Consider the following 8,640-nt stretch of genomic DNA (forward strand, 5'->3'; position numbering starts at 1 on the left):
TGTAATATATGAACATCTTAAAATATTGCCGTGTTAGCTACTTTTTTTATTGAAGGAATAAAAAGTGGCTAATGTAGCAATATTTTTAGGTGTATATATATTACAACTATTATTTTCCGTGCATATGGTTTATGCAATCGGATGGTCACAACAATATGCAGAGGATGACTGCCATGCAAAAATCAATTCACTGGATCAACCAACTGGTAGGCAATTGCACAGGAGTTATTCGTTGGAGTAGCCAATTAGCAAACCGCTGCTAAGTAAATAGTTGGTTAGAGCAGCAAAGTAACGTTAATACTTCAGCCAACTTTATAGCAGCTTTGAAAATTTGCTGCTATAGCCAACCAAAATGCTATGCCATATTTGATCATCTAAATTGGCTGATGCAGCCAATTCGAGGCTACAACAGCCAACTTTTTCTTTCAGTGTATTTGCATCGTTTCTCCCTTGATTTTAATGAATCTGAAATGAAACGTGCACACGTCCTACACTTTTATATTCCCGGCTATTTTTGTGCATTTGGTAAGAATAATTTCCCAGGGACATACAACTAATTTCGCCAATTTGTTCGCAGGGAGATTGGCCGACGCGTTTCTTGCAGTGACCGATTCAATTAGCGCGAACGCGCCGAATTTAATTCCACGTCAGTGCAACGGAATTATCACTGTTATCATCTCCCTTACGAGGATACGAGGAGGGCGATTAGAGACGTCCCGAATTAACGCGCGCTAATTCGCCCCAATATTTTTCAGCGCCAGGTGTAACGCTCACGCGCGCAAGTACCTCGGAGGATTCGCAGGGCAAGGTTCGCTCGCCCCCGTCTGCCGCCCCGGAACCGGCAGGATTTATGACCACGACCGATAATCCTTTGTTGCTCCTTTTTGGAAATAAACGTCTCCTTCTCTCTCTGGCCACACTCAACGGTGGAGGCGAATCGAGAAACGGGACGTACGTCGACGGCGCCCTCGTATTAATCACTCCGCCGCAGACAGAGCGCGTTACACACTGGCAGATAACGTTATCGCGTCGGTTTCTATTACGCTGTAATACTTTCCGAAGCGGAGGGATCGGCCGATAGCGGTCGGCGCAGGGGGCCCCGGGCCAGGCGTTCGTTCGCGTCTGCTCCGCGATTTATGAATGTGGTTGCTTTCATATTCGCGAACCTCCTCGGTCGGGCTTTCCTCGCGGCTTACCTCCTCCAGGCACGACTACCGGCCATTCCCATGATACTGCGAGGATATATATGGATTACATTAGTTCCCAAGTCCCGAAGTAGCCGTTACGAGGCGTGTCATCGAGGATCATAAAATCGTAAATCCGATCTTGGCGTCCGTTCCCTCGCCTCGTATTATCATACGATGATGTTACTGTTGCGTAGGTACTGTAAACATTTGTGCATACACATAAAACAAGTTTTTCTCGTTGCAAATGAAGAGATAATAAAACGTTGTTAAATAAATTGGACGTAACACAGCACGATCGGCACTTACAAGTTACATAAATTATACGCCGCACGGTCGGACACGAGGTTCCTCGAGACAAGGTTTCGACGGATCATAAAGCGGCTGTACAAATCTCGATATTACGGTTTATTTCCCGCCTCCCAGAAATTGATCACGGTACGCGACGTGGTAAAAATGTGTTCGGCGTCGTAACGCACCATTACCGCCGCGCCGCAACGACGAAGACGACGACGACGACGACGTCGGCGAGTCGTTGCTCGCGCTCGCGCCGGCAAGCAAGGTAACGTAGAATTTACGCCGCCGAAGATATTCATGGCTCGTTGGCGAGTTTATTTTACTCATAAATTATGCCCAAGTATTCCGGCAGTCATTCGCGTGGAGCGAAAGGGTCTTGAGACTTCGCCGCGCGCACCATATAAAAGAGAGACGCCGCTGCGGTTCAACAAATACTTCAAGCCGGCGCGGGCGCGCGCGTGTGAGAGAGCCGCCGTCAGACACTCGCCGAGCTCGTAATTTACACCTTCGCCGTAGTCCTCCCAAGAGAATGAGCCCGGAATGGTGTTATAGCCAGCCGATCACGAGTCTCTGCCTCCCCTTCTCCCCTTCTGCTGCCCGCTCTCCCCGACTTTTATCCTCCCCACGGCACGATAAAAGCTTCTTTTCTAAATAATCCAACGTTTCCTCATGCTGAATGAGAGTCCACCTCGGCCAGGCGCGAGGGCGACGAGAGAAGAGTCGTCCTCGAGAGCGTCACCCATCTGCTGCTATCGATAATTGAAAAGTTCGACGGGAGTTCGAAGTGAGATGGTATCGAAAAACTTTTGCCGTGACGGACCAACGTCGCTCATAGGATGGAGAACGGAGGATTTAACGATCGTTGTGAGTCGCGCAATCGAGGTGACGTTTCTATTTACGATGCGAATTTACAAGTGCTTTATTTTCGGTATATCCACATGTGGCTCGCCATTTTCTTCTGTCACACAGCGGTTGTTTTGATATATCTTATTCAATCAATTTTGCGCTTATAAAAATGAGTGGATGTTGTCTCAATTACAGCTTCTCATGTTTTATTTCGACAAAAGTTGAAACTCTCTCGTGACGTGAAACTTTTAACATGTTTTTTCCATACGAATCTCGATGCTCCGTGTCATTAAGCGATGACAGACGTGCTGCTGCAAATAAAGATAAAACGAACGATGTCATTTATTAAACAGAAACTCAATGACAATGTCCAACTCTAATCTACAGCTGGACATTTCGCATCCTGAGCGCGATCATCCGTGAATAATCGTAGGAACCAAGGCGGTTTTACGTTAACTAAGAACGCCGGGCGTTCAGGAACGGCGGAGGAAAAAGGGGATAGCAAGGGGAGAGGGGGGCTCGGCAATAAATCGGTGGTTCTCGAGTGCCCCGCGGGAATGAACTGACGAAAATATAGCGGCGGGCCGCAAACTACGAATTGTTAGTTACTGCGCGCCGCCGCAAAATATATGAGCCGGCGGCCGTTCGCGAAGTGGGATATACCCGCAAAACCCTGGAGGGCCGCGCAAACGGAAGCCTACGTCGAAAATTCGACACCTCGAATCGCGAGCCTCGAACAATGTAAGCGTTCCCTAGTTGCAGAGTTTCTAAATTGCCAGTCGCACGAAAGCTGCACATTCGAAACTTATATCTTCTGTAAGATTGACACAGATTAACTTGCCACGCGCTTCTCGTTTAACGCGTTAAATCTAGTTTAAAAGTTTGATAGACGGATTATTTTCCATGAAAAACGATGCAATTTACGTGTTATCAAGTTAATCTTTCTCCAACAAAACCGATAACTGATCGGCGATTCAACTTATTTGGCTAAAAAATGTATTTAATATTCTAACGATTGATTTGATGGTAATCGTTTACGTTATTTCGATCCTGATACGATTCGAATGTACATTCTGTGAAAATAACTTGAAATAGAAAAATCCAATTCTTCCCATGTGAGAATTTTTCTGAACAAAATTCTCTTACAATAACACTCGTGCATCGATCTGATTTTGCGGGAGAAAAGGTAAAACGATACGTTTCATGCGCAATATGTGAATAATGTAACAGGTGGAAGTTACCGATATCGAATAAATTATAAAAAATTAATAAATTATAAAGGTTTGCACCGCTTACGCTTGACCATGCTAGCCCAAATAATTCATATTATTATCTTCGACCTGCTACATACCAGAGTTCGTGATATTTCCTGATGAACGGAGTAATTTTTATTTTTAAACTCATCAATTTGCATAATATCGGGATATGTGTTAACGACCGATGTGTTCGTAAGATTTAATGAAAACATAACGTCATCATAAAAATATAATGTGAGAACGTCATAATATACCTGTTGCGGTTTCGCGAATCTAACTTAATTTCACTTGATAATAATTGACCGCAATCAATTACCGTAAACGATAATTACTGCATTTTTTTCTATGTGTCACACTTGTCATTCATATTGTGGAAATATTTTTGTTCATTGTGACTCTGTCGTTTCAGAAAACACGTGAATAAATCACGTACTACATACATTGGAACATATTATAATATTCCTTTCATACAGAATCGGAGCATTTTTATATATTAATAATGTGATATGATCGTAGACAGCGCAGAAATATATAATAGCGCATACACTTCTTCATTATTCTCTAATCTAAATAAAAAATATTGTATCCATTATACACAGATTCCCTGTTTCTTTCTCATGTGCGCGGCATCGATTCTTCCATGCGATGCTCGGCGATATAATCCTACGAATTATTATCTCGCTTATTGCTTTTTTTTCATCCAAAGTTTTCGCGTCGCTCCTTTACGCCTCGCCCCCGCAGTATTATGCGGCGCATTAACGTAGTTACTAATTATGGTGCGGGTTAGGTTGAACGGGGGTTGTACTCTCGCGCGCTCGCGAGGCGAATAGCAAGAGCGCGCCTCACAGGGATGATAATGGCCATCAGAATTCTAGCGACGTGCCAGTAGGTAAATTGTGAGAAATGCCGTGGATCGCGGCAAGCTCGCGCAGTCGGGCCACGTCCAAATTCTCACGAGCGTGACCTTCAGGACGAGAAACTTGGACCGGTCGATTCGATTAAATCGCGGATACTTAATCAAAGCGGATGTTAATGCCGCGTCATTACACGCGTCGTTGCACCGTTTCGGTCTTGTAAGATTTCTCCCGTAATTCGTAAGTTTTAACTGTCATCTCTGATGATCCGAATTGCGTATGTCTTAGCATATGATGCATCTTCATTTCTCATTGATTATGTAAATAATTATGTAATTAATTGAAGACAAAACAAGATTTTTTGTCAATAATAATCTCAAATATTATTATTCTTGATGATTGAAATTAACATTACTAGTTCGAATATCGTTAAATTTATTTGCGTATAATATCGAGTAATCGCATTCCAGCGTAAAACACGCTGCTTCGAGAAAATTCTTTTTCCGTATCGCGAATGAATCTCCACGGTTTTCTGCGCGAGTTCGATAATTGCGTAGAGTCGATCGCACGGCCCAATATCTGTGCGCCGTGGGCCTGTAATAGAATTCGCCCTTGAAAAAAAGCTCGTTAAAACGTTAAACCATCTAGTCTCTCTCCCTCCATTCCTCTTTCCCTCTCATTTTCTCTCTCTCTCTCTCTCTCTCTCTCTCTCTCTCTCTCTGGGTGTTTCTCTCCGTTCTTGTGCGCTTCGTCAAAAAACCTGATATCTGGACAACGCGCTTTGCAAGTTCCATGGCGAATATGGCGAGGAACAGACACAGGGTAGGCAGGGTAGGTCAGCAAGAGAAACTTGCGTTCCCGTTTGCGCGCAACTCATCGGTCGTTGTTTCTCTCTATCTCCTATTCTTCTTTCTCTCTCTCCCTTTGTCTTTGTCTCTCTCTCGGCGTTTATATCCCCGGATTGTATTTCTCGATCGTTTCGCGCATCACAGCGTCGGCTGGCGCGGATTTCGCGGTCCGTCGACATCGACCGGCCCCCCTGCCGTTGCCATCGCCGTCGACGCAAAAAGGGCGGGCAACGTTATACACAATATCTATTTATTTGCCGACAAATTCAATGGAACCTCGTTTCGAGAACCACTACTATCACCGATGATCTCCGCACCCGCTCCTCCCTCTCTCTCTCTCTCTCTCTCTCTCTCTCTCTCTCTCTCTCTCTCTCTGCTTCTCTTTCCCTTGCTCTCTCTGTCAAGCGTATGCTTTCGAATAAACTGGTCGCGCATTTGACTGCAGTGGGTCGCTCCTGCTACCTTTATATATATGATCCTGGTGAAAAGCCACTTCCACCTCTCTCCGAAGGGGGAACCGGGAGAAACAAGGTACTCGAACAGGACGAGTGACAACGCAATGAGTTTACCAAGCGAGCTTTCCCCGGAAAGTTGGAACGCCCAATTTTCCGTTATTGTCGTGCATTCTGGCACCTGTGACGTCAAAAATGAGAGAGAGAGAAAAAGAGAGACCAGAACAAGAGATAGAAATAGAGAGAAATAGGGCCATAAGACAGAGACAAGGATGTTTCGGATGACGCGCGATGACCGGAAAGGTGGTCCGGCGTTTTCCCACGCTGGTTACGTGGGAGTGATGCCTTCCGGCGCCACGCCAGAGGAGCGATTTCAAAGCCCTGGTAACCTGATTTCGGGATCGAGAAAATCCAATCGAAGCGGTGCATCGGTCGTTCCATGTGAAATTGTTGCCGCGAGAAATTTTACTTCGATTTTAGTCCCGCCAGCGGGCCTTCGGTCCGGCGACCGAATTCTGATAGATTCGTTAGGACGCTGGGGTATCAGAGCCGCAGTGGTAGGTACTTATCACTCAAGTGCGAGAACTTGAAAAACCCTGACATTTCAACAGCCATCTTACGAGGTGGCACAATGAATACTTTATTGAGCTTGATATAATTTGGCTAGTAGAATGGCAATAAGTAGGCTTCCACCATGATCGCTTTATGCGGCGTAACGTCACTCCTCGCCTCCTATATTCCTATATTCCGGTGATACCTTTTGTTTAATGTTCTTCCGATATTCAAATTTCAGCGGCTATTCAAACAAGTGGATTTGCAATAAAATATCATATCGCTTGAAGGTGAATTAACATTTTGGTTGAGAGAGAAAAGTCTACATTGGCTGAGAAAATTCGCAGAGAAAAGCTTTGCTTCTTATTCAAGAGCGTTCTATAAAATGATATATAAACGTGGACAGAATGGTCAGAATATGGCATGACCGTAAAGATCGAATTCCGAGTTAAACGAGCACACCTTTTCATAAAAGCTTCCTGTCTACCCCGGTCTCTCGTATCGCCCGTGAACATCTTGCGACAAAAATAAAAATTCCGCATCGACATCGCAGGCGGGATATAATGGACCACGCGTGTCGGTCATGCTTCCAAAGTAATTGCCTCCGGATCGCGAGCGTCGAAGAAACGTGTCAGCTGCTGAAACCTGAAACCCGCTCATGATGTATGTGTGCACGGGCACATCTAAAGGTATACACGATTACGTGCACACGTACAGGAACCCAGGGCACACGTACACACACGTATGCACACGTATACACACGTATACACAACCTGAACGACGAAAGTAGCGATTGCACGCGATACGCGTGCTGAAACGAAATGGCCCCGACGGAAGCGCTATGTATCACCGACCGCCGGCCATATCACCGGATCCACGCCGGTCACACAAAATAGAACAAATTTCTCGGCGCGATAGCGCTGCCCCGTGTACAATTGTTCCGCTCTGTTTGCGCGTTACGCTGTTATTTTATACTTTTCGCCGATAAAAAGCTTAATTCACGAAAAGTATTCCCCGCGAAACCTATTGGCGATAGATGACCGGTGGCAGCCCACGATGCTCCGAGAGAGCGTTATCTCTTGAACGCTAGCGAAAACGCCAGCGAGGGAGGCAGCGGGCATTAAAAAAAAGGAGCGCGATGGAATCTTCGAACTCGCGACGAGGATGGATCGTCTTCGCGTAGATCGCCTTTCTCGCGAGCGGTAGTCCCATTACTCTCATTGCGATTTACGCTACTTGGTGTAATAAATGGTTGACTCAGAGATTGCCCTTGATGCACTCGTTTCAGTTCTACCGTCCATTTGTCACCGAGAAGCACCTTCCGACTACCTTGCTGCCTCTATCTCGTGAATTTTCGAAACTGACTCGAGCGTCGAATTCGCTCGCTCCTCGAGCGAGTCTTTGAGATCGGAGTCGGATGTCGGCACACATTAGCTGATCGTACGTGGCCAATTCTGAAATGGCATCCTTCTCGTGTCTCTCGTAATTACTAATTTTGTAACGCGGCTGGGATATTTTGATGGATTAAACGCGAAACCGATTCTCGGCGACCCAGGGATATAATTTCATTAAATCTTGACTGAATGCCACACGACGTTTGCGTCATGTAGCGTGTTTCGCTCTGATGGTTTGACACTGCGGCACGGTTAACTCGACAATGGTCTCCGAACAGATTTTCTCAGCGACTATTTCGAGTGACAAGATAGATCGCGTGACATTATTTGTTCTTTTTCATTGAATAGATTATATCTTTTGTATGGAACTGTAATTTAATACGTTATCTTTACTGTCCTCAGAATTCATCCAATTAGAAAAGCAGTTACGGATAAATGAAAGCTCGCACGTCAGTCAGCATTTAAATAGCTGCAGAAAATGTTTGTTGTAAAACGACGTAAGCCAAACGATTCTCATGCAATTGGGAACACAGAAGGAGCTAAATAAAACATTATTTAAAAATAAATTAAAAATAAATTAGAAAATATGCGCATGGAAAAAGAGATAGAGGAAAATGATAACATTGATAACATAAGAATTTGGCATTCTCTCGGCGCGCGCTGTTCATCATTCTATTGTAAATCGATATGGCGCGAGACACTACCGTGTCTCTTGATGAGGCAAATCCTGCATACTTTTCACTTCGTCCCGTAGGCAAAATCATCTCCCTAACGGGTAGTAACGCACGCGTGCGCGAGCATACGCGTAGACACGCGCATAATCCAGTCCCGGTTCCGGCATTGTCGAAGGTACTCGTAACATCGTTCAGGAATCCTTCGAGCCCTTCGGGCAAAAAGCATCCGATGCCACGGTAACAACGATAAATCCACTTCGCAGCGAATTCGATGGCGACGCCG

The sequence above is a fragment of the Ooceraea biroi genome, chromosome 8 (genome assembly GCF_003672135.1).
Source record: "Ooceraea biroi isolate clonal line C1 chromosome 8, Obir_v5.4, whole genome shotgun sequence".
Lineage (NCBI taxonomy): Eukaryota > Metazoa > Arthropoda > Insecta > Hymenoptera > Formicidae > Ooceraea > Ooceraea biroi.